The 25,902-nt window shown below is 44.6% G+C and overlaps 1 protein-coding gene across 1 annotated transcript in view; it reads left to right on the top strand.

The window, feature by feature from the left end:
* The window catches only part of MMUT (methylmalonyl-CoA mutase), a 726,274-nt gene that overhangs the window by 287,787 nt on the left and 412,585 nt on the right, over window positions 1–25,902 (top strand). The window lies entirely within an intron of this gene.

Below are 25,902 nucleotides of genomic sequence, written 5' to 3'. Positions count from 1 at the left end.
GAAACAGTGTTAAACCACTTTGTATTTGAGCCACGACAAAGTTTAAATTATTATTCCATGGATAAAAATTCAAATGAGGATATTGCAGGAGTGACTCATTGCTGGTGCTTTCTATTGCTCTTAATCCATTAAATTGTTTACTTAACAAATTAGGCTATAGTTACAGCTTGGTTCCTTGAAACCAACATTGTTTAAAAACTTCTCATCTACTTTTTGTAGATAATTTAAAATTGTATAGCTAATCAGATGAGGAGCTGAAAGCACAACTGCAAATGGTTAAAACTTTTTCAGATGATATAAGAATGACATTTGCTTTTGGTAAATGTGCAAAAATAACATTTAAAAAGGAAAGCTGTAGTACCAAGAAAATATCACCCTGGGTCAGGAATGCGATATCAAGGAACTTGAGCAGGAGAGGGTGTATGAAAATTCTGAAATAGATGAACGGTTGGCAGTAAAACATAAATGAATGACAATAAAGCTTAAGGAGGAATATTTCAGAAGACTAAAACTAATATTAAAAGCTGTCTTGACATCTAGGAGTACAGTATAAGCTGTAAATCTGTTTCTTTTCTATTTTACAGATTTGGGGTCATTGGTGCCAAAATGTATTGGATTAATTAGACACAAAAACAATAACATACTTCATGCTTATCAAATTATGTATAAAATAAATGTATACCAAAACTGGATATTCATCATTCTGAAGGAGGACTGCATACACATCTGCTGACCTCATCAGATCCCAACACCATGAAAGTTTTAAAACATGAGAAGGAGTAGAAGTCTTTAGATGACAACCTTGCTTAGTTTAGCAGAAGCACGAATGGAAGTCAAGCAGAAGCATTTCAGAATAGAGCATGAATGGAAATCAAACCACAAGTAGACAAAAATAAGAGAGCAACTGAATGTACCAAAAAACAAAAGAAGCAAGGAAAAAGATCAGATGAGAAGGGAAAAAGAAAAAAAAAATACACGAATGTAGTGGCAAGTACAGAGATCTCCGTGAACAACTCATGTTGATCAAGATGTGACATAAGAATGATTAAGAGGAGGTGAGTAGAAACCCAAAGATGAAAGGTTAATAATGGTGGCCCAGAATAATGAACCATATGCATGTTCGTTTACAGATCCCATTGAAAAACTGAGCTGAAAACAGTCTGACATCTTTTTGCAGGTTGTGTTGCACTTATGTCTGAGGGTTTGTATACTGAATGGCATAATAATGTGGCAAGACTGTTGCATTGGGGATTATGCAAATACTGTAATATTGATGTAGCTGAGAAACATGAACCACAAGCATTATTGAAAGCGATGAAGTTTAGATCACATGGGGATCACCCATTACCAACAGTTGAGAAAACAGATGCAAGAAGAACAGATACTAGAGCTCAAAAAATTAAAAAAAGGCAAACTACTGCACCTGTTGATTATATTGTCTTGTGTACCAAGAGACACAAAATGCTAAAATTCCAGGATTTGCAAGCAGAAATGAGAGCACAGTGGAAGAAAGATACCCAGACAGTTCCAATGCTACAGTAGGAGCAACAAGTTTAATAAACAACTTGCAATTGTACTTAAATATGCAGTCAATACATGTAACCCAGTACGAATTACAGAAGGAGGCAATTTTGGGCACATTGTGGGTGCTGAGAAGAGCAGTCGTAGCTAACATCAAAGGCAGAAGCAATATTAATTTCATACATTCTAATTGTATCCTGATTTAGAAATGTGGTCCATTGCCATCACAGTTTTAGAAACCCAAAACATTTGGAGAAATTAAAAAAAAGGGGTAGGTACGCTATATACTAGCTAGTGTACCACAAGTAATCTTATGCAGATATTTACAAAAACATAAAGGAAATAGGCTGATAGGAGGAAACTGGTTAAGTGGCAAAGTAAGAATTTGCTAGGAGGAAGAGAGAGAGAGAGATTGGAGTAGAAGGGAGATGCAGTCAGTTCAGCGTAGAATGCACTCAGTAAAGACTAGGATACAAGAATGCGGGTGCAAGGATCTACTGTTAAAGTTGGTGGGGTAAGTGACATGTCCAGCAATCAAGCAGTTGCTTTCTGATTGTTTTAATAGATAATGATTGAATAGAGCCCTACAGAATAAGTAGTCTGAGGTATTGATCAAGTCCTGAGGGAGTGGTTTCTATAAATTTGGGACTTGGACAGAAGCTGTGGCTTGACGAATGTAGTTTGATAGAAGAGGTTTGCAGAGATGGGCCACCTTTGGCTTGGTTTCTGAGGCTGTAGGTTGAACTTGTAGTAATAAGTTTAATTGTAAGAGTTATGTATGTGTCTTGCTGAATTAATAAAAAAAAAAAAACAGGAAACCAAGGAGAAGATTTGTACTGGTTTGAACTGGTAACCATTTAGCTTTGACCAGAGTGAGACGATAATGTTTATTACATGGGGATTTGGAGATGAATCTCAGTTTTTATTGCAAAGAGTTTGAAGACTAGTTGAGTTTTTGACAGAGGAAGAGGCAAACAAGTGTAGACTGTAGTCAAGTTGTATAAGCAGGATACCCTTGCCTGTAGCAGCCCTTGTTGGGTGAGAGAGGAAATGAGAAATTATATTGGGACAGAAAAGTAGGTAGTTGACTTTGGTTGTTAGTTTACTGATGTGGTCTTGGAAATTAAGCAATTGGTTTAGTCAATTCCCCAGGTGTGAAAAGTACTTGATGGTTTCTGTAGGATTATTATCAAATTGATGCTTTCTGTAAGGTTATCATCAAGGTCTATGATGTGTAGGACTTGAAGATTTTAGCAAGTTTTTTAGCATGAAGTTTGTTTTTTATTTTATTTATTTTTTTGTGGGGGGGGGGGATTAGCAGCATTTTTTGAGATGAGATGATTGTGCAGTAGGTGGATGTTTTTTTGAAGGTTTTTGTTTTGTTTTTGTTTAGTTTAGTTGAGGGATAAGACATATAGATGACCATGTCATCGGCTGAGAGAAGTAGGGGTAGTTGGTATAGAGCTAAGGGAAATTTCAGACTGAATATATAAACAGTGTAAGAGCAGGAACAGAGCCATGTGGGACACCTCAGTGGGTGAGGGCAGTGGCAAAGATAATAGTGTCCATCTGCATCCTGCAGGTACTGTTGGAAAGGAAGTGCCCATCTGCATCCTGCAGGTACTGTTGGAAAGGAAGGCTTTGAATGACTCAGTAGAACACAAGGCTCATGCCCGTGTCTTGGAGATGGATAAGCAGAATTGAGTTTTCTAGCATATCAACAGCATGGGTTGTCAGTGAACGCAGCATGATTCAGATTCCCTTTATCCCAAGTGAAATCTTTGCAGGTAACAGGTGAATTGGTTGCAAATAATTTCTCTAGGATTTGCCAAGGATTGGAGTAATGGAGATAGACTGGAAGTGACTGGAGGAAGTGGGATTGGATTCTCTAGGTGTGGGTCTGACAAAAGAGGATTTCCAGATAGCTGACATATAGTACCTGTGGTGGGGCAGAGGTTTAAAATATCGTTAAGTGGGGTGATTGTAGTCCCTGCGGTGATAAAGGAACCAGGGAAAATAGTTGTCAGGCCAAGGTGCAGAGTCAAATGAAATTTGTTTGCGTAGGTGTAAGATTTGTTGTTTAGTTGTTTTACAGAAATAGAAGGGTGAAATGAATTCAGGTGAGTTAAGCTCTGTCAGAGTTGTGTTAGAATTAGCAAGTTTGGTGCAAACAAGGTTGGAGAATTTTCAAAGGAAATTAGAGGGTGTAAGGGTACCACAGAGTTAAGAAATGCAACCCAGATTGGCCAACTCCTTTTTGGGAGAAAATCTTACAGTTATTTTATTAACTTTCTTACAGAATTGTTTGATTGGCTAAAGGTGGGACATTAGTTTTACATGTAGTTGTTTAGTTTTGCGTCTATGGATAGCTTGTTTAATGGTATTTCTCAAGTATTTGTTATGACCATGCTTGATTGGAGTGTAGTCTTTTTGGTATATTTCCCAGGTTTCATCTAGCAGTTTTATTTATTTATATTTATTTTGTATTTTAATTGATTTACTGGTATAGAGCCCTGATTAAACAATGGCCAATTACAGGATCAACCTAGGTTACATCATAATGTAGTAAAACAGTGTACAGTATGCATATTCATTTACAAGTTCATAGGTAAGTACTAGGATAGCAATCCATGAGGGTTGTTTTAACCTTAGCTAGTTAGTTTCCATTTTTGTGTTTTCATTAACCTATCCAGTTTGGTTAGAGACTGGCCTTCTCAATTCTTTTTGTCTGTAATTATATTACCCCTAATGAGAATATCTAGGAACATTCCATATATAACTTGAGGAAACCCATGCATGGGATAAAGCATTTATGGGCTGACCGTTTAGTAGTTCAGGGGTGGTCCTGTGGTAAATCTTCTGTCTGCATCTATAGATGCAAGTTTTGCTTGAATATAGACAGGGATGAACTTTACTTTATGTGGATGGGGAGTCTGTTTCAGAGTAAGTGGTATCTTTTGCAAGATATACCTATCTCCTCCAAACTGTTCTGTGATATTGCAGAAAAGGGTGAGATCTCTAGACTGAGTATTTCTGATGCAATTTGACCTGTTGATGTGCAGTGAATCAGTCAGTGTTGGGTCAGAGGATGCCTAGTATGTCAGACACAGGTCACGTCTTACCAGTCTGCATGAATTTGAGTATAGTGACAGGGATTTGAATAGGTCCATGGAGGACATGTTTAGTTCTTGTATCATTTTAGTAAGGTGCTTCCACGGGCATTCCATTTATTGCTTGAGTCTGAACACATACATGCTAAAGAGGATATTATTATTATTTACAAGTGTAGAAAATATGACAAACATTATATACATAGAGGATCTAACATACCAAATGTATGTAAAGATGGGTTTATGGCAGATGATCAAGTTTTCTGAAACTCAAACTTCATACAGTTGAGACAGTATGTTCAACTTTCCAAAACTCAAAGCATTTGTGTGGATATTGCGGTACAGTGGAGATTGTGGAATTTACCCTTTTTCCCATTGTAGTGTGATCTCTGAATTAGTATATAGGTTCATAGGTTCATACTAGGCTATCTGCCCTAGGGCATTTATAAGCCTAGCCAGAGTGTGTTTGGCTTTCACCACCCATTTTAAATTAATTTTTCTATGCCCTTTTTTGAGGTTAGTATACTGTGCCTCTGTCTAATAGTGACACAGAAGTGATAGCCGGGGTAAACCTACGATCTCCCATCCACTCATCAAGATTCCTCTTGAAGAGAGTCAATGTGGGACTCTGCCTAACCTGGACTGGGATTTTATTCCAGAGTGAAGGGGGCCTCTGGGTTATGAATCTGTCCTTCCAGCATGTCCTATTTATTTCAGTGCTGAGGTTCAAGTCTCTCGAGCGCGTAGCTTGATAAGATTTGGATTTTCTGAGGTGCAGCATGTCCATTAATTCCGGGTTGGACATGGCTTTATACGTCAGGCACAGATCGCCTCTGAGCAGGCGGTATGCCACTGAGTAGAGCTGGAGTTTCTTTAACCGAGCAGCATATGGCATCTGTTTGAGCCCTTTGATCCTCTTGGTGAGGTACTTTTGGGGTCTTTCCAGTTGCTGCAGGTGTCTGGTAAGGTACATCCCAAAAGGGGCATTGTACTCAATTATGGGCCTGATGAGGGATGAGTAAAGAGGCACGATGACCTCCCCTGATCTAGATGTGAATCCCTTCATGATTAGGTGGGCTATATAGAATGTTTTTCTAACCACTTTGGCCACGTGGTTGTCAAATGAGAGATTGCTATCAACTTGGGTCCCCAGGTCCCTAATGACTTCTTCTGTACTTAATGGATTACCACCTATGTGGTAATTTGTGGGCACTTTGTTTTTGCCAAAGGGGATGACTTTTTGGCGTTTAGCTTGAGGCCATGGCTCTGGCACCAGTTGTCTGTTTCTATGAGGCCCTTTTGGAGGATGCTTGTGTCGGCTGGAGAGTCGATTATGGCGCCCAGTTTGCAGTCATCTGCGAACTTGGTCAGCCACAGTCCTTCCGTGTTGGCCTGTACCGCCGAGAAATATATACCGAACAAGAGAGGTCCCAGGACTGAGCCTTGCGGGACGCCACTTGTAACTGGTTTGGAGTCTGACATGGCTCCAGCAATTCTAACCATGTGGGTTCTGTCCTTGAGCCAGTTTGCAACCCATCTAGTGACATAGGGGTTTATATTTAAGCTGGTGAGCTTATCTATAATGCCCGAGTGGGGTATTGTATCGAAGGCTTTTGCGAGGTCCAGGTAGGCTGTGTGGACCACCTTCCCTCGCCAATGGCCTTGGTGACTGTTTCAAAGAAATCGACCAGGTTTAAGAGGCAGGATCTGCCCTTAACAAAGCCAAACTGGGTAGGATCCAGTGTCTGTAGGTCCCCAATATCTTTATTTATGAGGTCTATGATGATCCTTTCCATAGCTTTGCATACCAAGCTAGTCAGGCTTATGGGGCGATAGTTTCCAGGATCCGTTGAGGCACCACCTTTGTGGAGAGGGACCACTGTTGCTGTATACCACTCTTTGGGTACATATCCTGTAGTAAGGCTGAGATTGAACAGTAGTTTTATGTTTGGGTTTAGCTCTTCTTGGAGTTCATGTAGGACGCAGCCCGGGACACTGTCTGGTCCCATTGATGCTGTTTTTTTGCTTTGGAGAGGGCGGCTCTTACCTGAGCATCTGAGATGTCAGGGGGGCAGCACTCTGTTGGGATAGATATTTGCCCTTTTGGTGGGGAGGGGGTGGAGAAGTTTGCACTGAACCTGTCAGCTAGGATGTTGGCAATGTCTGTGGGTTTGGTGTATTTTTTGTCATTTTGGACTAATACAATTTGCAGGGGCTTTCCTCGTGCAAAAATGTAGATTTTTTTTTGTTTTGTTTTGTTTACATTCAAGTTTCTGGAAACTGAACATAAGATCTTGACCATATGAAGTTAGAGTTTCTGAAAACTTGATCATCTGTCATAAACACAGAGTTATATAATTGGAATGCAAAATGGAGAATAGAGTTAACGTAGAAGTAGTAGAAATGGTGGAGTAATGGGTAATAGTTACTAGGTCAGGAAAGATAATAAATGCCTGTAAGTTAAAAGAAGAAATTAGATTATGTTTGGTGTTTTAGAGTAGTAATGGTGTGGTAAGCTGAATCACAGTTAAGGATAAGTGAGTTAATCAGGTGTATGGGAGATATGAGAGATAAAGGTACTACTACACAGTTGTACATATTGGTTTATGTGATATGTCCTTTGATGGACAGCCACATTCAAGCTGTTTTAGTAAGCATTGTTTGAACTGTGGCCTGAGCATGGAATACTTTGTGTGTTCACTTAAATCAGGAGGAAGTGACTGCCTTAGTTTTGAGAACAGTACAGAGAAAAATTGCTAGTAGAGTACAGTTTAAGAGATGGGGTTTGTAGGGAGTGACCACCTCTGACTTGGCTTCTCAGGTTATAGGAATTGAGTGGTGGCAAAACGTTTGAAATAGAGATGGGGTGTGTGTCAAGTTTGAGTTTTTTGAAGAGTAAGGAGCCAAGAAGAAAATTTGATTTAGCTTGTACTGAAAACCTGCCTAGTCTTTGAAAGGATAAGGCAGCGGTATTCATTCCATATTGAGTTAGCTATAAATCAACATATTTTATTGGAGAGTGTGGGAAAGGTGGCAGTGTTTTTGACATAGCCCAATGCAAACAAAGGAAGGCCATACTCAAGTTTGGCAATACGGGTGCCTTTTCCTATAGTGATCCCTGCTGGATGTGAGAGGAACTGAGATATTTTTGCTGACTAAAAGAGTAGACTGAGTCATTTTAAGCTCTTTGTTTGCCACTCATTTTTGGAATCCTTAAGTAATCTAGTAATGGAGAAGTGGGTATCATGAAGGGGGAACAGAAATTTGTTTAAGTTGTTGGCAGCCATATGGGCTTCAGTTACAGTGGGGGAGTAGAGTAATCAGTAGAGGGTAAATTAAAGTGTAGAATATACAGTTTGAGGAGGCTTGGGTCTGAAAGAGATTAATCTGTAAGGGTATTGTTTTGTTTGAAGAAAACAATAGGATAGTGGTCACTGAAGGTAAAGGAGGAAATGGAGCCAGATGAAATGTTAGCTGAATTAGGATGTAATTATGAGTTAAAAAAAGGAATGATTTGTTTAGAAGTTTGGGCTCTTACTGAGCGTACTAACTACGCTAAGCAGAGGTTCCAACTCAGATATTTTCTGTTTGAGCAGTATGAATACAAATTCTAGAAGACAGGACATGTCACTTAATCATCACTATTTTGCACTAGGTTAATTTGCTCCCACGCCACCCCATATACACCTGTACTCTAATATTTGTTACCACTGTGCTTTTGCTTACTGCAGATATGTATGTAGCTTCTCTTCTTCCTTGCTCACTGCCATGATACAACTTTTACCTTTCTCAGTTCCTCTGTCTCTCTGGACTCTGCATCTTTACCATTACTTGCCTTGTGCTTTGTTTTCCAAACACCCTGTGATCAAGTAACACACTGCCTTACTTGCATTCAGGTAGTAGTGCCCTGCTACTCTATTCTGGCAGTCTACTAAAGGCAAGAATTCCTCTCACTGCCTGTCTCTTGGTATGAGGGATCAGTCACCTGGCAGTACAAGGATTGCCTTATATGCCTACAGACAGGGTCATTTCAGTTTTCTAGAGCCATAGAAAGAAAAGGATCTCTTTGAAGACTGGTCCTTACTCTGGATTTCTTCGACTGCTGAATTCAGAGAAGAAACCCTTTTGTGTGTTATTTTCCAAACTCTGCTTTTTGCATCAGTGCTTGAATAGTGTATTCTGCTGTTTTCTTTGCTTGTTTTTTTTTCCCCTGATTGGAAATTTGTATATGCCTGCACAGTACAAAGCACACACCATTTATGATAAGGTGATTGTTGGTTTCTGTGGATTTTTAACAGTATGAATGTCTAACCAAGTTTCTGTGCTAAGGCCGTTTTAGTACAGCATTACCTCATGCTTCTAGAGCCTCGAGTTAATCTTGCCTGATAGTTCTATAGATTAAAAGCTTCATTTAGAAGTTTTAACAGGAAAATTTGTATTATTATTATTGTTATTATTTTTATTATTATTATTATTTTTTAAACAGGATTTTTAGTTTACATTGCAATTTTGACACAATTTTTGTATGTTAAAATTTTCTGAAAAAAATTTGTCATAAGTTTATACTTTATTTCTTGTGGAAAACTGGTTTATGCTGTTTCTAATTATTTGGGGTTGAAACTAGCCTTTTTTATTACAAATACTGGAAACTTTTGTGGACTTAATTCCTTCTTTTAAAATTACTGTCTTTTTATTCAGTGCAGTATTCAAAATAGTTTCCCTGCAGAAATAAAGTTCAGATTGCTGTTTAGGGGAATAGTGGGATTTGTTTTCTTTTCACTGGCGGACTGTGCAGCCATTATTTGGTATTGCTGTGATTATTTTTTGTCCCCTGACTCAAACTGGAATACAGCCTCCCCTTCACCATCTAACTCTTTTGCACCTAAAAAACATAAAAGTAAATCAAGAAATGTGCCTCAGTGTATGGCTTATGGCTCCACTGTAGCTTTGGGCAGACCACTCGCCTTCTTTTGCCTCTAGGTCCCATGGTGTGTGAAGTACCACAACTGAGTATGACACGATGGTCAGATACGTACTCCGGGACTGTACCATTGCCTGGTTCAGTTAAAGAAGAACCAAATTCTTTGGGTGCAGGAGATGTCTTGGGTACAGAAACTTTTGCAAGTGTTGGTATTTCTTCTTCAGGGCATTCTTCCACTGTTGTAATGCATGCAAAACAGAGACACAAGTCCCAACATGATACAAGGCAAAGGTCTTTGACTGTTTTCACCCATGCTGATGGCTGTGGTGAAATACATTATTCAGGCTGCTAATTACGGGGTGCAGACCCAGGTTATGATTAACTCTGGCACTCTCACCATCCTTCAGCCTCTCAAGGATCCAAAACCAAGTTACCAAAAGGAAATGGCTGGACGAGAACTCCTCCATACCTAATGAGGGATTCCTTTCCCAAAAAGAATAACCCCATGTCTAACCTATGACTGCGCTGAGGCTCGGCTTCTCTCATTTCCAAGTTCCCTCCAGGTGCCCAGTCCTGAAAGTTAGCCCTCAGCAAGGCGGTCTAGCTGTAAGTGGTTTCTGACAAATTGTTGTTCATCTTTATTGGCAGAGGTTACAGGTGGCAGTGGAAGGAACATCTACCTCTGTTCAAGAGGGTTCCCCCTTCCACTTGTGGGTCAGACTTCATTATTCCCTCTTGTACTCTGGCAAATGCTGAACTCTGTGGGGGTGGGGGGCATAGAGCAGGCCCCTCCTTCAAAGAGAATGAAAGGTTACTACTCCAGAATTTTCCTGGTCCCCAAAAATGAGTAGTTATGGAGACCAGTGTTAGGCCTAATCTTTCTGAATACTTTTGCGAAGGTCCCCAAGTTCACGATGCTCACCCTGCAGATAGAGCTTCCTCTTCTGCCAGACCACTGCATTATGGTGACTCTGAACTTGAAGGATGCATGACATTGTATCCCCATTGCTCGTCTTCTGGAGATAGATTTATTATGTCTGGTTCACACTGTCAGTTCCCTGCAGTGCCCTTTGGGCTATCTGCTGCACCTTGGGGATTTACCAAATGCTTTGCTCAGGTAGTAGCTCATTGCTGGACTCTTAGCATTCACACTTTTCCTTACTTGAATGACTTGCTGTTTTGTGCAGAGTCTATCCACTTGTTTGGAATAACTAGAGAAGGTCAGGACCATACTCTTCCAGCTTGGGTTCAAGTTGAACCTTTGGAAGTCATGCCTGACCCCCTTGCAAAGACTCTTTTTCCTGGAGTGCTTAATTGACACTGACAAATGAGCGGCCTTTCTTCCTTTAGACAGGGTCCTGTCCTAACAGAAGATGTTTTAGGAATTCTGCAAGATGAACATTGCCTCTCCAAGAGAATTCCTAAAAATTGTAGGACTGATGGCATCTTTGATTCACATAGTATCACTGTCCCATCCCCACATGAGGAAAATTCAGTGGTGTGTATGAAATTTTTGGACCCAGCACCTAAATTCCCTTGAATCCCAGTTGTTGTTGCTGGCCTTCATCAGCTGAGTGTTACAGTGGTGAAGAGCACAATTCAGTATTATTCCAGGACTTCCCTACTTCCCACCTCTTCAGGCACAGTTTGCCCAGACAGATCTGTATGATTTCGCTTGGGGAAAGCTGTCAATGGGAGTGCAAGTGTTGGCCACTTGGGGGTCCAAGGGTGCACAGAAGCACATTAATATTAATGAAATATTGGCGATGATTCATGCCTTAAAAGTCTTTCACCACCTATGGACTCCGGGTCCTCTTGTGGTTACAGACAACACCACAGTGATGAGGTGGTTCAACAAACAAGGGAGTACAAGGCCATACCTTCTATGCCAGTTGGTAGTAATGGCCTGGGTGCTGGCTTTACATTCTCTGACTCTGTAGGTATCATGCATCCTGTCAAAGCAACCACTGTGGCAGACAGACTTAACAGATCTTGGGCAGACCCACAACATCTGTTCCAGATATGGAGAATGCGTTTAGTAGATCTGTTTGCCTTCTTTCAAAACAGACAGCTTGAGAAATTCTGTTCGACATCCTTGCAGCAATACTTGGGGGACAGATGCATTATCGTTTCCTTGGATGGGAATGTTCTAGTATGCTTTTCTACCCTTTCCACTGATTCACAAAGTACCTCTGAAGATTAAGATGTTAATGCCAAAGACCATTGTGGTGACCCCCTTTTGATCAGATTATCTTGGTATTGTTCAAGGGCAATTACCACATACTTACTCACACTCTGGGATTGCTCGGGGGCAACTGGTTCACTCCAGTTTGGAGCATCTACTACTGACAACCTGGATGATGTAATCTCAACTTCGTTTAGGTATTTGTTTTATGAAGATGTGCAGCAGATGTTAGAGGACAGAAAACCTGCTACTAGAAAATCCTATGTTTACAAATGGATGAGGTTTTCTAAGTGGTGCCTGAATGGCAACTGAGGGTTCCTTGCGGTTAGCATCCTTCTGGTCTTGAAATGTTTGTGTGAGCTACTTCAAGCTGGCTTATTGTACGAGTCCATTAGGGTGCATTTAACATCCATTTATGCTTGCTGACCTATGGGTCTCCCTCTTTTTTTCTTCTCTTTTGGTAAAGCAGTTCATGAAAGGAGTATTGCATATGAGACTGTCACATAAGCAGATTCCTCCTTCGTCGGATCTCAACTATGTCCTGAAAATTTGACTTTACCACCTTTCAGATCTGCTGCTCAGGCTGATCTGAAGCTTTTAAGACAGAAAACTGTTGCGTTTATTGCTCTGACATATGCAGGGTGAGACTCTGAGTTGCAAGCTCTCATGATAGTGTGATCTTCCTCATTTTCCACGGGGATAGGGTTAATTTGTGCACTAACCACTCTTTCATGCAGAAACTGGACTCACAATTTACTCACAATTATTCTGTCAATCTCCCTGTGTTCTTCCCAGAATCTAAGAATAAGGGAGAGAGGATACTTCATACCATGGATGTGCGCTGGTAGCTCCGGTACTATTTTGACAGAACAAAACTCTTCAGGAAGGCAGAGTAAAGTCAACCTATCTCTGAGCAAACAGCTACACACTGGTTGTCCTCTGGTATTGTTTTTGTTACATCTACCATGGCAAGGCAAATCAAGGCAGAAGTACATTGCACAAGGGCCTTTTCCTTCTAAAGTGAAACATTGGAAAAAAGTGGACTTGAAGCATTTTAGAGGCAGCAAACTTGGTCCTCTCCATACATTTAAAAAATACTACAAGCTACATGCCTTTTCTAGATCCTGAGCAGGCTTTACTAGGAGCATTCTCCAAGGGGCTCCTGGATACCTTATCCTTCCTCCTTCCAGGTTGGGTGAGCTTTGGGGATCTACCCACATCCCAGTAAGGCAGTGTGTTATTTGAACATAGTACAGTTGCAGAAGTCCTATGTACCTGTAACATTAGATCTGAAGTAGGATGTTCATTTGTCAGCAACCTGTGGGTTACAGATCCGATATCGGATCTGAGCCGGCAACTTTTTTCAAGCTAATGGATCCGAGCTCCTAGCTCCTACCTCCTACCTTCACCAATAATCCCCTGCTAACCCTCCATGACCTCAGATCTAGTTTGCCGCACTTGTGGATGGCTGGATCCTTTTGAGCTCATCAGCTAAGTGAAAATTTTACTACTTGGATCTGTACTTTCCTGTCAGAATTTTTTTTTCTTTTTTAGTTAAAATTAATCAAGTAAAAGTGTGTACGTGTTAGGCTCCTTATTTTTTGTTCTTTAATTAGTTACCCCTCCCTTCGCTGGTCATTAGTGTGTGAGTGTGTGTTGCGTTTCTTTTGGGGCCTGTGTGTGTGTGTGTGTGTGTGTAGTTGTTTTTCTTTTTTTTTCTTAAAAAAAAAAAAAAAAAAAAAAATGGCTGAGGCCCCAAAAGCCATATTTTCCAAATGTACCGAGTGTGGCCATAAGCTCTCCCCGGCTGATGGCCACACTCGGTGCGTTCGGTGCCTTGGGGTTGAACACCTTACCTCAGGCTGTACCATCTGTGCAGCGTTCAACCCCAGGGCACTGAAAGAGCAGAGGTCGAAGCTGGTCCTGGCGGGACTTTTAGCCCCGGACTCGGCTTCGGCCTCCGCTACCTCTGCTGCTCCCGTGGCTCCACCACAGCCTGTGGTCGCTGCCACTCCTGCCCCCCTGCCTCCGTCCGGGACTCAAACTCCCGCTAAAGTGTCGGAGGACAGGGAGGCCAGGAGGGAGAAACGGAGGGAGAAGCACCACAAGCGGCAGGCCGAGACCTCCGTTTCAGCCCCGCCAGCTAAGCGGGCTTCTCCCTCCACTGCTTCTAGGTCTCCTCCTCCTCAGCTCCGATCCCCTTGTTTCTCCCCGGGGCCCGAGGAGGAGGAGGAGACCCGATCTCCGTCGAGGTCATCGAGGCGGCATTCCAGGCCTGCCTCGGTGGCCTCTTCGAGATCTAATTTCAGTTTATCTGATGCAGACTTGGGCCGGATGATGCGAAGATTCATCCAGGCCCAGCTGCAGATGAGAGTGCTCTTGCCTCCCCCCCCCCCCCGGGGGGGGAGCTCGACACCCTTTTTCCACCCTATTGCTCCTTCTCTGACCCGCTATCTGGGTTCGAAGCGTTCGGAGCTGAGCAGCGTTGGAGCCGGGGGTGGGTTGGCACCGACAGTACTTGGTACTTCGGATCCGACCCTGCCCTCGAGCCTGTCGGATCCGACCTCTCGGAGCCGTGGTCCGAGCTTCGGATCCGGGGGATTCAGTGTGCCTTCGGCTCTGTCCAGGTCGGAGCACACTGGTCCCTCGGATCCGACGGTCTCGGCGCCGGCTCTGATCCCTTCATCGGATCCGAGTGGGAGCCGACTTTCGGATCCATTAGAGAGTGGCTCTCCCTCGGCCTTCGATGTTGTGGAGAGGGCTCTGTTGAGAGCATCCGGACCCTCGGTCCTTGCATTGGCTCCTCCCTGCACTCCCTCTCTGCTGGGCCAGGCTTCCATCACCCGGCCAAAGGGACAGCCTGCTTCGATGTCACAGATGGTTCCATTGGAACAAGATGTTGCTGGCGAGGCCTCCTCGGACAGTCCCCCCGAGGAAGCTCCCCATAAGCATAAGTGCAAAAGGAGGCACGTGGACTCCCCTGAGTCCTTAACCGAGGACACGGACTTGGAGGAAGGGGAAGGCTCCCCAAGATCGCCCCCTGAGGATGTCTCCTTTGGAGACATCATGGAGATGCTGAGAATCAGAGGTGGGTGGTCTGCCCCAAGTCTTCCTCTGATGAGTCCGTGTTTCTGGAGGCATTCGAGGCAGGCCCGTCTACCTCTTGGGTGTCCCCTCCGGCCGACCCCCTGGTGGACCTCATTACTACCAGGGCGTGGAAGGATCCGGACACCATGGAGCCAATACCGAAACGCCCGGATAGGATTCTTAGCCCCCCCTCAGACCGATCACATTGGAGTAAGGGGCCCCCCGTAGATGCCATGTTGACGGCGGCAGCCACAAAGAGGGAATTGGCTCAGGAGAGCCCCTCAGTCCATCCACCGAACAAAGAGTCCCGTTTGATGGACCGCTTAGGGAAGCGAGTCTTTAGTTCAGCGACCTTCTCGGTAAGGTCTCTGAACTATATGGCACATGTCATCAGGATGCAGCGGGATCTTATCAAAGAATACGCTGCATCCCCCCCTGAGTCCATGTCGGAGGATGACAAACAATTGTACTCCACCCGAATGGCCACTCTGAGATCGATTTCAAACACCTCTATGCGGCTATTGTCCCACGCCACAGAGGGAGCCGCTAGGGCTAGCAGAGCAGGCCTAGTCATGAGACGTCAGGCCTGGCTCCGTCATTGCAATTTTGTGGAGCCCTTTAAAGCGTCCTTCGCGAACGCCCCTTTCGATGGTTCTGCCCTATTTGGCAAAACAGTTCGCGAGACACTTGTCCAGAGCGAGAAGGACGGGAAGACGTTGTCTGCCGTCGGAGTCCGCTTCTCTGCTCCCCAGCGGTCCTTTTCGAGGAACCAAAAGGGTCAGAAGAAGATGTGGTTCCGAAAATCACAACATTCCCAACCAGCTCCAGACAACCAGTCCTACCATGGCAGAGGTGGACAGGGAGGACGCCGCCCCAGGGGCAGAGGGGCTCCAAGAAACTTTGGGTCCAGAGAACCTTTCTCTGAGCGGCCCGCGCAGCAGCCCTGAGTGGTTGCCCGACTGCTCCACTCCTGAGGCAGTCGGGGGGCGCTTCTCGAAACACCTAGCAGCATGGGAGTCCATCACAACAGACCGCTGGGTGCTTCGCATCATATCCATAGGGTACAAAATACCAATACTCCATGTCCCCAAATCCAAGAACCTCCCCGATGTACCACCCGATCAGAGGGAGGCCGCAGCTGCAGAAATTCAGCAGCTGCTAAGAAAAAGAGCCATCCAGCCCGTCCCCCAAGACCAGCTCGGATTAGGGTTCTACTCCAGGTTCTTTTTGGTGCCAAAAAAGACGGGGGACTTGAGACCGATCCTAGACCTTTCCCGCTTGAACCTGTCAGTAACCAAGGAAAAATTCCGGATGGTCACTCTTCAATCTATTCTCCTCCTTTTGAGGGATTGGATGTGCTCTATAGATCTCAAGGATGCGTACTACCACATTTTAATGGGCAAACGATCCAGGAGGTTCCTTCGCTTCCGGCTGGGGGCCAGTCACTACCAGTTCAGGGTCCTTCCCTTTGGCCTCACCACAGCCCCCAGGGTGTTCACCAAGGTATTAGCAGTGATTGCGGCCCACCTGAGACTCCAGGGAATACAGGTCTTTCCGTACCTGGATGACTGGCTCCTGACCGCACCAACAAGGCATCTACTTTGCTCAGCCAGAGACTTCTTTCTCCATCTAGCCCCACAGTTAGGCATTACTATCAACGTCGGCAAATCTCTACTGGCTCCAACGCAGGTCATAGAATTCATAGGTGCCAGAATAGACACCAGAGATTTGCGAGCCTTCCTAACTTCCGAGAGAATCCGGAACTTACAACTTCATGTGTGGGCTATCCTCCATTCAGAGGCTTCACCAGCGGAATTGGTCCTGAGGGCACTAGGCTCCATGGCGGCAGCGATTACGCTCCTTCCATGCGCCCGTTTGAACATGCGGGTACTGCAATGGACTCTGCTAGTGCAATGGTCCTTTCTATACCTTCCTCTCCACCATCCCATTGCTATCAGCAAGGCTTGCAGGAGGGCGCTACTATGGTGGCTCCAAGCCTCAAACTTCCATACTCCCTTCTGCACCTCTCCCCCTCTCGCCACGGTGACCACGGATGCTTCCCGCCTCGGGTGGGGGGGGGCATTATTCAGGCAGGACAGTCCAAGGCACGTGGAACGATACAGAGACCTCCCTGCATATCAACGTTCTGGAGATGAGAGCGGTGCTGTTGGCGTTGCAAGCACTTCAGGGCTTCCTCCCCACAGGAACGATTGCAATTCAGTCGGACAACATGTCGGTGGTCTGGTATATCAACAAACAGGGGGGAACCAGATCTTACCCTCTATGCCGCGAAGCCATGAGAGTGTGGGAATGGGCAATCTCCACCAACCGCTTTCTGATTGCAACGCACATTCCGCGGAGGACCAACATCCTAGCGGACAAGCTCAACCGCACCCTTCTTACCCCGTACGAGTGGTCTCTCAATCCACTAGTAGCGAAGCAGATATTCGCAACATGGGGGCAACCCTGCTGCGATCTTTTTGCATCTCCATCAAACACCAAATGCGACAATTTCTTCGCTCTAATCCCCCCTCCAGGGGAAACTCCAAGAGACGCTCTGGTGCATGCTTGGCCACCCGGTCTACTCTATGCCTATCCTCCTCTACCACTAATGATGCAACTCTTACAGAAAGCCTCGCAGTTGGGGAGCAAGATGATTCTCATTGCCCCATTCTGGCCTCGGCAAATTTGGTTCCCTTACCTGTGGTCTCACCTTGTGAATCACCCTTGGATTCTAGATCCCATTCCGGATCTCATCTCCCATCCGTCAAACTTACCAACTCCAAACCTGGACAATCTGAAACTGACAGCTTGGTTGCTCCAGTTCCACTCCTAGTTAGGACTCCCGGTATCTCTTCACCAGTCAAAGCCATCCTCGTGGCAGCGCATAAGCCCTCCACCAGGAAAGTGTACCACAGTAAATGGAAACGTTTTTCCATCTGGGCGGAGCATCACGATCTAGATCCCTTTACGGCTACTCTTCCATCCATATTAGACTTCCTAACTGAACTCTTTCAGGAAGGCGCTAGTTGTTCAACTGTCAAAGTGCAATTGGCAGCCATATCACATTACCATGTGGGACATGATACAGGGCCCTTGATGTCGGCCAAGTTGTGTAAAACCTTTCTCAAGGGCACCTTTTTACTTAGACCCCCTGTAAAGGAAGCCGTGCCCCCCTGGGATCTTATATTAGTTCTTCAAGCCTTGACTGCTCCACCCTTTGAACCCGCTGCTTCTGTAGATCTCAAATTCTTGTCATGGAAAACAGCATTCCTTGCAGCCATCACTTCAGCGAAAAGAGTGTCGGAGCTTCAGGCTCTCTCTGTGAAGCCTCCTTACCTGATCTTTCACCCAGATAGAGTGTACCTCAGGATCAATCCCTCCTTTCTTCTCAAGATAGCATCAGAAACCAACATAAATCAATCCATAAATTTACCGGTTTTCTTCCCTAAATATCAGAATAAGGGAGAGTACAAGCTGCACTCATTAGATGTTCATAGGCAGCTTCGCTTTTATACTCATAGAACAGCTGGCCATAGACAATCCGACCAGCTGTTCATTTCCTTTGCCAAATTTAACTTGGGGAAAGCTATCTCTAAAGTATCTTTATCTCGCTGGATTTCCCAATGTATCCTACTGGCGTATCAAGCCTCGGGTACACCCGCACCAGAAGGAGTTCGTGCTCATTCCACCTGCTCCATTTCTACCTCTGCGGCCTTCAAGTCTAGAGTTCCATTGGATGATATTTGTTCTGCAGCCACTTGGGCTTCATCTCATACCTTTATTAACCACTACAAACTAGACGTGCTTTCTAGAGGGAGAGCATCCTTTGGCTCTGCGATGCTTCGTAATATCCTTCCATGATGGCCACCCAAGGTGCAGGTAGCTGGGGACTCTGTCCCACAGGTTGCTGACAAATGAACATCCTACTTCAGATTTAGAAGTTATGTACTCACCATAACGTTCCATCTGAGTAGGTAGTTCATTTGTCTGCAACCATCCCCCCCTCCTTCCCCCTGACCTTCTTCGGATCTACTAGTAGTTAGATATCCTTTGTTGGATATATATTGAGGGGCAAACTCGATCTGAGGTCATGGAGGGTTAGCAGGGGATTATGGGTGAAGGGAGGAGCTAGGAGCTCGGATCCATTAGCTTGAAACAAGTTGCCGGCTCGGATCCGATATCGGATCCGTAACCCACAGGTTGCAGACAAATGAACTACCTACTCAGATGGAACGTTATGGTGAGTACATAACTTCTAAATATCCTTCTCTTCTCATATTACAGTGTTCTAAACATGAGGGATCCTCCACCTCAGGTGATCCAAACGTCTGGCCCAAATATAAAAGCTTAGCCTGGCTGCTGTATGGTGTGTGGGACATCATACGTAGGTACCATAAACCATGTGCCATAAATGTGATGTCCGCACACACACACCTCAGAATTGCTTTGCCGCCAGTCGAATGTCGGCTCGCTCTTTCTGTTCCATGCCAAAGACATATAAAAAGGTAAGTACCCATTGGGGAACCTTTATTTTTTTCCTAGTTCTGGTTGCTATTTTTTACTTGTCATCTAGGAAGGGAACATGTAACTGCGGACGTCAAATCCCACACAAAGACAACCATGACCTCTGCCTCTTTTGCTTAGGGCCTTCCCACGACTACAAATCCTGCTCTGTTTTCCAGTTGTTTATCCTGAAGACGCTACGCAGCCGTCTATTAGCCCTTAATCTTTTCATTGAGAAGCAATGCCTTTAGAGAATAGCCTTGGGTATGGAAACGAATGTCTGGTGTATAGGCCGAACCGCCTAAGAAAAAGGCCAAAGTTTCAAGGCCTAAGGAAATGCCTGCGCCTCCAGATTCAGACATCCCACCAGCTACCAATCTAGGGGCTGAGATACGTCCAGTGGCTTTGGTGACTACGGCTGGTTCCATTTTGGACACCACTGTAGTTTCTCCGACCTATCTACGCCTACTCAGACCGGACCTAGGACGCCATCACTCAAAAAGAAGCAAAGAACTAAACAATTGTCTACTTCCTCTGAGGGTATCCCAGATTGACAAGCATTTTTACAGTCCCTTTTCTAGACCTTCATGGCCCTTAGGACTGCAACTTCGCAGGCCCCATCTGCTCTGCCAGCCCTTGAGCCCCAAGCCTGCATCCTTAGGCCCCTTGCCTCAAACTCCAGAAGAGAAATCTTTCTCTTCATCTTCTGATGAGTCCCCTTCTTATACTTCACAACTGGTCTCCCCTTTAGGATACTGCTCACTGGCAGAGGACTCCCTAGAAGGTAACTTCCCAGCAGAAGACATTACATTTGGGGAAACAATTACCAAAATGAGGGAGTATTTCAAGTGGGATTCCATTCAAATGACAAAAGTTCAAAAAAGATATTATTAGCTTCGCTAGATGGAATCCCCTTCTTTTTCAGCCATCCCTCCAGTCATCCCTGCATACTTGGATGCCTTTGCCTCTTCCTCCAAAGCTCCAGATTCTCAGCCACCTGCACCAATGAAACCAGACAGGTTCTATAAAGTACCTGACAACTGCAAATTTCTCATTAAGCCCCCCCCCCCCCCCCTTGTCAGACCCTGCTATAATTGCTGTTTCACTGGATAAGCAATCCAGATAGATTCCCTGTTATTGTTTGCTTCCCTCTGATCAAGACAGCAAAATGAGGGACAGGTTAGGGAAGAAACTTTATGCATCGTCAACCGTGGCCTTCAGAGCCATCAACTATCAAACTCATACCAACTCGGTTCTGTTCCTGATTCCCACAGTGAAGCACAGGTTGCTTCTACCCTCTCATTGGCTGCACAGGTTACTAGGCGCTCGATAAAATGCAGCTATGATGCTGCTGAAGCATCATCTAGATCAGTTGCCTCTGCCTCTGTACATCAGAGGTACTCCTGGCTTAGGTTACAACCTCTACCTGGTGATTTCAAAAATAAAATCATGGATGCTCCACTTGATAACAGTTTTCTTTTTGGTACACAGTCAGCAGAGCTTTTTAAGACCCTGCAAGAGAAAAGCAAAGAGTTGCAGGACCTCAAGCATCTCTTTGTATCACTAGTGCCAAAGTTTCACAGAAACTACCCTGCTAAACCCAGATTTGTCAGGAAGGCCTCCACACCACCCTCTTCAAAACAAAGAAAAGGTGTCAGGAAATCATCCTCTGCCATGCCTGCCTTCTCCCAATTTACTCCTAGACAGCCCTTTCCTGGCAGGTCCAACAATGCGTGACTGTCAGACCCCTACCAACAAACTTCTCCTTTCTGCCCACCTCTCTCATTGTCTTCCCCTGTGGCAGCACATCACCTCAGACAACTGGGTCTTGTCAGTAGTGGAAAAAGGATATTTCATGACATGTAAAGAAAAACCCATCCCAAATGGAATCCCACACCCTCCAAAGCACCAAATTCACATCATCCCACAGGTCTTCTCCATCAGGACACTATTCAAAAGGTCCCACTTGGACAGGAAAGCCTTGGGTTTTATTCAAGACTCTTCTTAGTGCCAAGAAAGAATGGACCATGGAGACTTATCCTGGACCTGTCCCTCCTAAACCTCTTTCTCCATGTTCCCACCTTCCACATGCTCTCCCTTCAAACTCTGGTTCCCACTGTTGATCCCCAATTCTTATCTGGCCACTTTAGACCTTAAGGATGCATATCTTCACACCCCTGTCCACCCATCTTATCGCAAATACTTGCATTTTGCTGTGCAATCCATGCATTATCACTTTACAGCCTTGCCTTTTGGTTTGTCCACAGTACCAAGTGTATTCACAAAAAGCCTTGCCCCAGTGGTAGCCTTTTGCAGAACAAAAGGCATTCAGATCTACCCATGCCTAGACAATCTCATTATCCAGGCAAATCACCCAAATACCCTCCAAAGGCATTTACTGTTTACCATTTCCTTCCTAGAAGGCTTAGTCTTCACCATCAACAAGCTGAAGTCCTCCCTGACCCCATCACAAGATCAGATGTTCCTGGGGTGCAGAATAAGGACAGATCTGAAGAAGCCCCCCCCCCCCCCCAGAAAAGGTCACATCTTCAACCTCATGCTTCAAGGACCTACTCCTAGCCAACTGCATTTCGTTCTGGGAGTTCCTACATCTCTTGGGGTTCATGGCAGCCACACTTCCAATGCTGCCCCTAGCCAAGTTACACATGAGAAAGTTTCACTGATATCTGAAGAATGTTTGGTCCCAGCATTCCCACCCATTAGAATTTCAGATTCCCTTCCTTCCATGTCTCAAGAAAGAGATGTATTGGTGGATCCAGCAAGTGCACCTGAACCCAGGATTACCTCTACAGCCTTTCCCTGCAGCTCAACAGATGTACGCCGATGCATCAGATCTGGGGTAGGGAGCAACTCTGAATGGTCCGAATGTTCAGGGACAATGGGACCCCCATCAAAGGAAAAAACACACAAACGTCAGGGAAATGACTGCCCTTATCATAGCCCTAAAAATATTCCTCCCCTTCATGCACCCAGGACCTCGAAAAATCTTCACAGACAACACCACAGTCCTGTGGTACATTAACAAACAAGGGGGGAACAAAATCCTACTTACCTTGCAGGCTGGCTATCCAAGCCTGGGAAATGGCCAACCTCTCCAAGGTAAAGCTGCAGACAGTTCACATTTCATCACAAAACAATGTTCATGCGGATCAGGCCAATATCTCTGAACCATGAATGAATGTTGCACAGGGATGTGTTTCTAGATATAGTCCACCGGTGGGGTAAAACTCAAATAGATCTGTTTGTCTCCCCTCAGAACAGACAATCACAGCTATTCTGTACAAGGACTCCCTCTCCTCAGGCATGGAGGGTGGATGCATTCTCAATTTGCTGGAAGAGGATGTTTCTTTATGCAATTCCCCCTTCTCTCTCATACCGAAAGTCCTGCTGAAGATTCAACAGGACAGTCCCAAAATCTTGCTGGTGCCCCCCTTTTGGCCAAGGCAGCATTGGTTCCCCCTTCTTTTTTCACTAGCCAAGGGCAATTTCCACAAGTTACCTCACAAGGTGGACCTTATTACACAACAGAAGGGATCTCTCATCTACCCACAACTACAAACCCTCAAATTGACTCTGTGGGGTGATAAATTTCTGATCCCTTTTAGAAATATTTACTCAGAGGATGCACTTTTGGTCTTGCAGGAGACCAGGAAACCCACTACTAGGGTTCTGCAATTGGTGTCTTCATAAACAGCTAGATCCTTTTCAGGCAGATGCACCTCTAGTTTTGTCTTGCTTGTGTGAACTACTTAAGAAAAAACTTTCCTAACCCTCAGTGAAAGTCTGTTATCAGCTATTTCCACTTGCCTACCTCTCAGTCCATCTTTGCTATCCAAATTAGAGGTAAAGCTTTTTCTTAAGGGTGTGCTGCATCTCAGGCCAGCAAGAAAACCCAGTCCCCCTCCTTGGGACCCGAATTACATTCTTGGAAAACTTATCACTGCACCTTTTGAGTCAACAGTCTCAGCCTCTCTGAAGATGTGTACTTGGAAAACAGTGCTTCTAGTAGCCCTAACTTCGGCTAGTAGGGTTTCCGAGCTACAGGCACTCATGGCTATCCCACCATACCTGATATTTCATAAAGATAGGGTCTCTCTTCGCACAAACCCATCCTTCATTGCCTAAAATAGTCAATGAACTTTCGCTTAACCAGTCCGTCCACCTGCCTACTTTCTTTCCTTCTCCATAGAATGACTTGAGAAAGAGTGCTCCATTCCCTTGATGTTCACAAGCAACTTAGATTTTACCTGGACAAGACTAAGAATGTCAGGAAGTCTTACCAGTTTCACCCCAGGTTCCTGGGGAAAGCTGTCTGCAAACACAGTTTCTTCCTGGATTTCCAACACTATTACCTATTGGTACTCTTTCCATGGCAAACACCTTCCCTGCACTTTGAGGGCCCACTCTACTAGGACTGTGGCCTCCTCGGGGGCTTTTTTCAAGGGCTTGGATATTGCCACTATCCTAGAGGCAGCCACATGGTCTTCAGTCCACACTTTGCAAAAGCCATCCTGCATGGTTTCATAGAAGGTTGTCCTTCTTCTTCTTCTACCACCCATATCACATGCTGAGCTTTGGTACTCTCCCTCATGTTTAGAATACTGCAACATGAGACTAGAAGGACATAGAATAGTTGTGTAAAAGCTTACCATAACCATAGATGTCCTTCTCTTCCATGCTGCAGTATTCCTATTCCTCCCTCCTATCCACACTAAGACATCTGCCTCCTCTTCTGCTTTATATTCAGTTAACTTTCCCTCTCTGGATGACATCCTGATCAGCTTCCCTTAGACTATTGTCCAGCTGGGGAATTCAGTTCTGAGGTCTGTGTGTGCAGATGTCACATTTATAGCCCATGGTTTATGGTACCTACATGTGATGTCCCATGCACCATGCAGCAACCAAGCTAAGCTTTTGTATATGGACCGGATGTTCGGGTCACTTCAGGCGCAGGATCCCTCATGTTTAGAATCCTGCAACATGGAAGAGAAGGACATCTATGGTTATGGTAATATTTTACACAACAATTCTGTTTGTAGAACACAATGCCTTACTGGCAGTTCCACCCACCAACCCCCTTTATGGATATACACAGTTTGCCGATTGAGCTGCCTTTGACTGCTGCTCCTTGGCATTTATTTGGTGTGTGTTTTTTAATTTGGAACAGTAGGTGTTTGCAAAGCTTGCATTTCCATCTTCTCTTCCTTTTGGACCCTAGAAAATTGAAAGGGTCCTGTCTCTGGGTGTGTAAGACAGCTCTCTACTGTCAGGTGATTTGCTCCTCACACCCACAGACAGGCAGTGGGAGGGACTCTGAGCATTACTGTACTGTCAGAGGAGAGTAACAGGATACCACTACCCGAATGCCAGTAAGGCAGTGTGTTCTACGAACATCTGCTGTTACAGGTAAGTAGGACATATGCAACTGTACTTGACCCACTTTAATTTCCAGAGCTACACCTTTTTCTTACTCTCTTCTTGCTACTCTGAGTCCACTCTTCTGCTTGTAAAATGTACACCTTAGCATGGTATAAAGTTTGTATGTAGTATCTCTCTATTTTTGAGACTAGTTTCTGTGACTTGTTTGTATTACTTGTGTGTTTCACTGTTGGATGTAATTGTTATATTTTTGTTGTAATCCAGGCTGAGCCTGCAGTTGGTTATGCTGTGACAGTTCACTACCTCAGGAAAAAAATGTAAATATAAATTAGATGTAAATATACACTTACGCATACTGAGACAAATTTATACTTACTTATACATATACATACTAAGACAGCTTCGTTATACTTAATTCTCACAGAGCAATCACCCCCACCCCCACACACACACACACGCGCACACACACACACACACACACACACACACACACACACACACACACACACACACACACACACACACACACACACACACACACACACACACACACACACACACACACACGCACACACACACACACACACACACGCACACACATGCAAATCTATGCAGGCACATTTATTACCCTGCGGTCATGCCAATGTACAAAAACATACACACACCTCTGCAATACCTACTTGTAGTTGGGGTATGAGCAGTGACCATTCCCATAGGGTTTTTTTTTTTGATGACGTACACATTTTCCTCCTTGGATGAGTAATTTTCTGAACTGCTGTTCCCCTATAACCTGCTGCAAGCACCATTTCCGGGGAAGAGTACTTGTCTAATTCACATTAGCCTTTTGTGCAGCTTCCTTGGTAAGACCGCTCACTGTGCTCTGGCCACTTCAAGAGTGAAACTGCAGTGGAGGAGCCGTGTATGAATAATTAAGGCTTACAATACAGAAACCTTCTGAGTTAATGTTTCCACATCACAGTAAACTGTTTCTGAATCCCTCCAAAATGTAAGGTTAGAAACATCCGAATGATCCAGTAGCAGCTCAACTCTTTATCTGTCTTTTTTTTTTTTTTTTTATGTGGGGGGCAGCAGACTGTGAGGCTTGTTTATTTCTTTAAGTTGGAGCCCTGGTATATTTTGTGCATTTGTTTAAAGGAATGATCTACTTCATT

Source organism: Protopterus annectens, chromosome 2.part1, assembly GCF_019279795.1.
Source record: "Protopterus annectens isolate FY-2018-M chromosome 2.part1, PAN1.0, whole genome shotgun sequence".
NCBI classification, from domain to species: domain Eukaryota; kingdom Metazoa; phylum Chordata; order Ceratodontiformes; family Protopteridae; genus Protopterus; species Protopterus annectens.
This window is presented reverse-complemented; position numbering and strand designations above follow the sequence as displayed.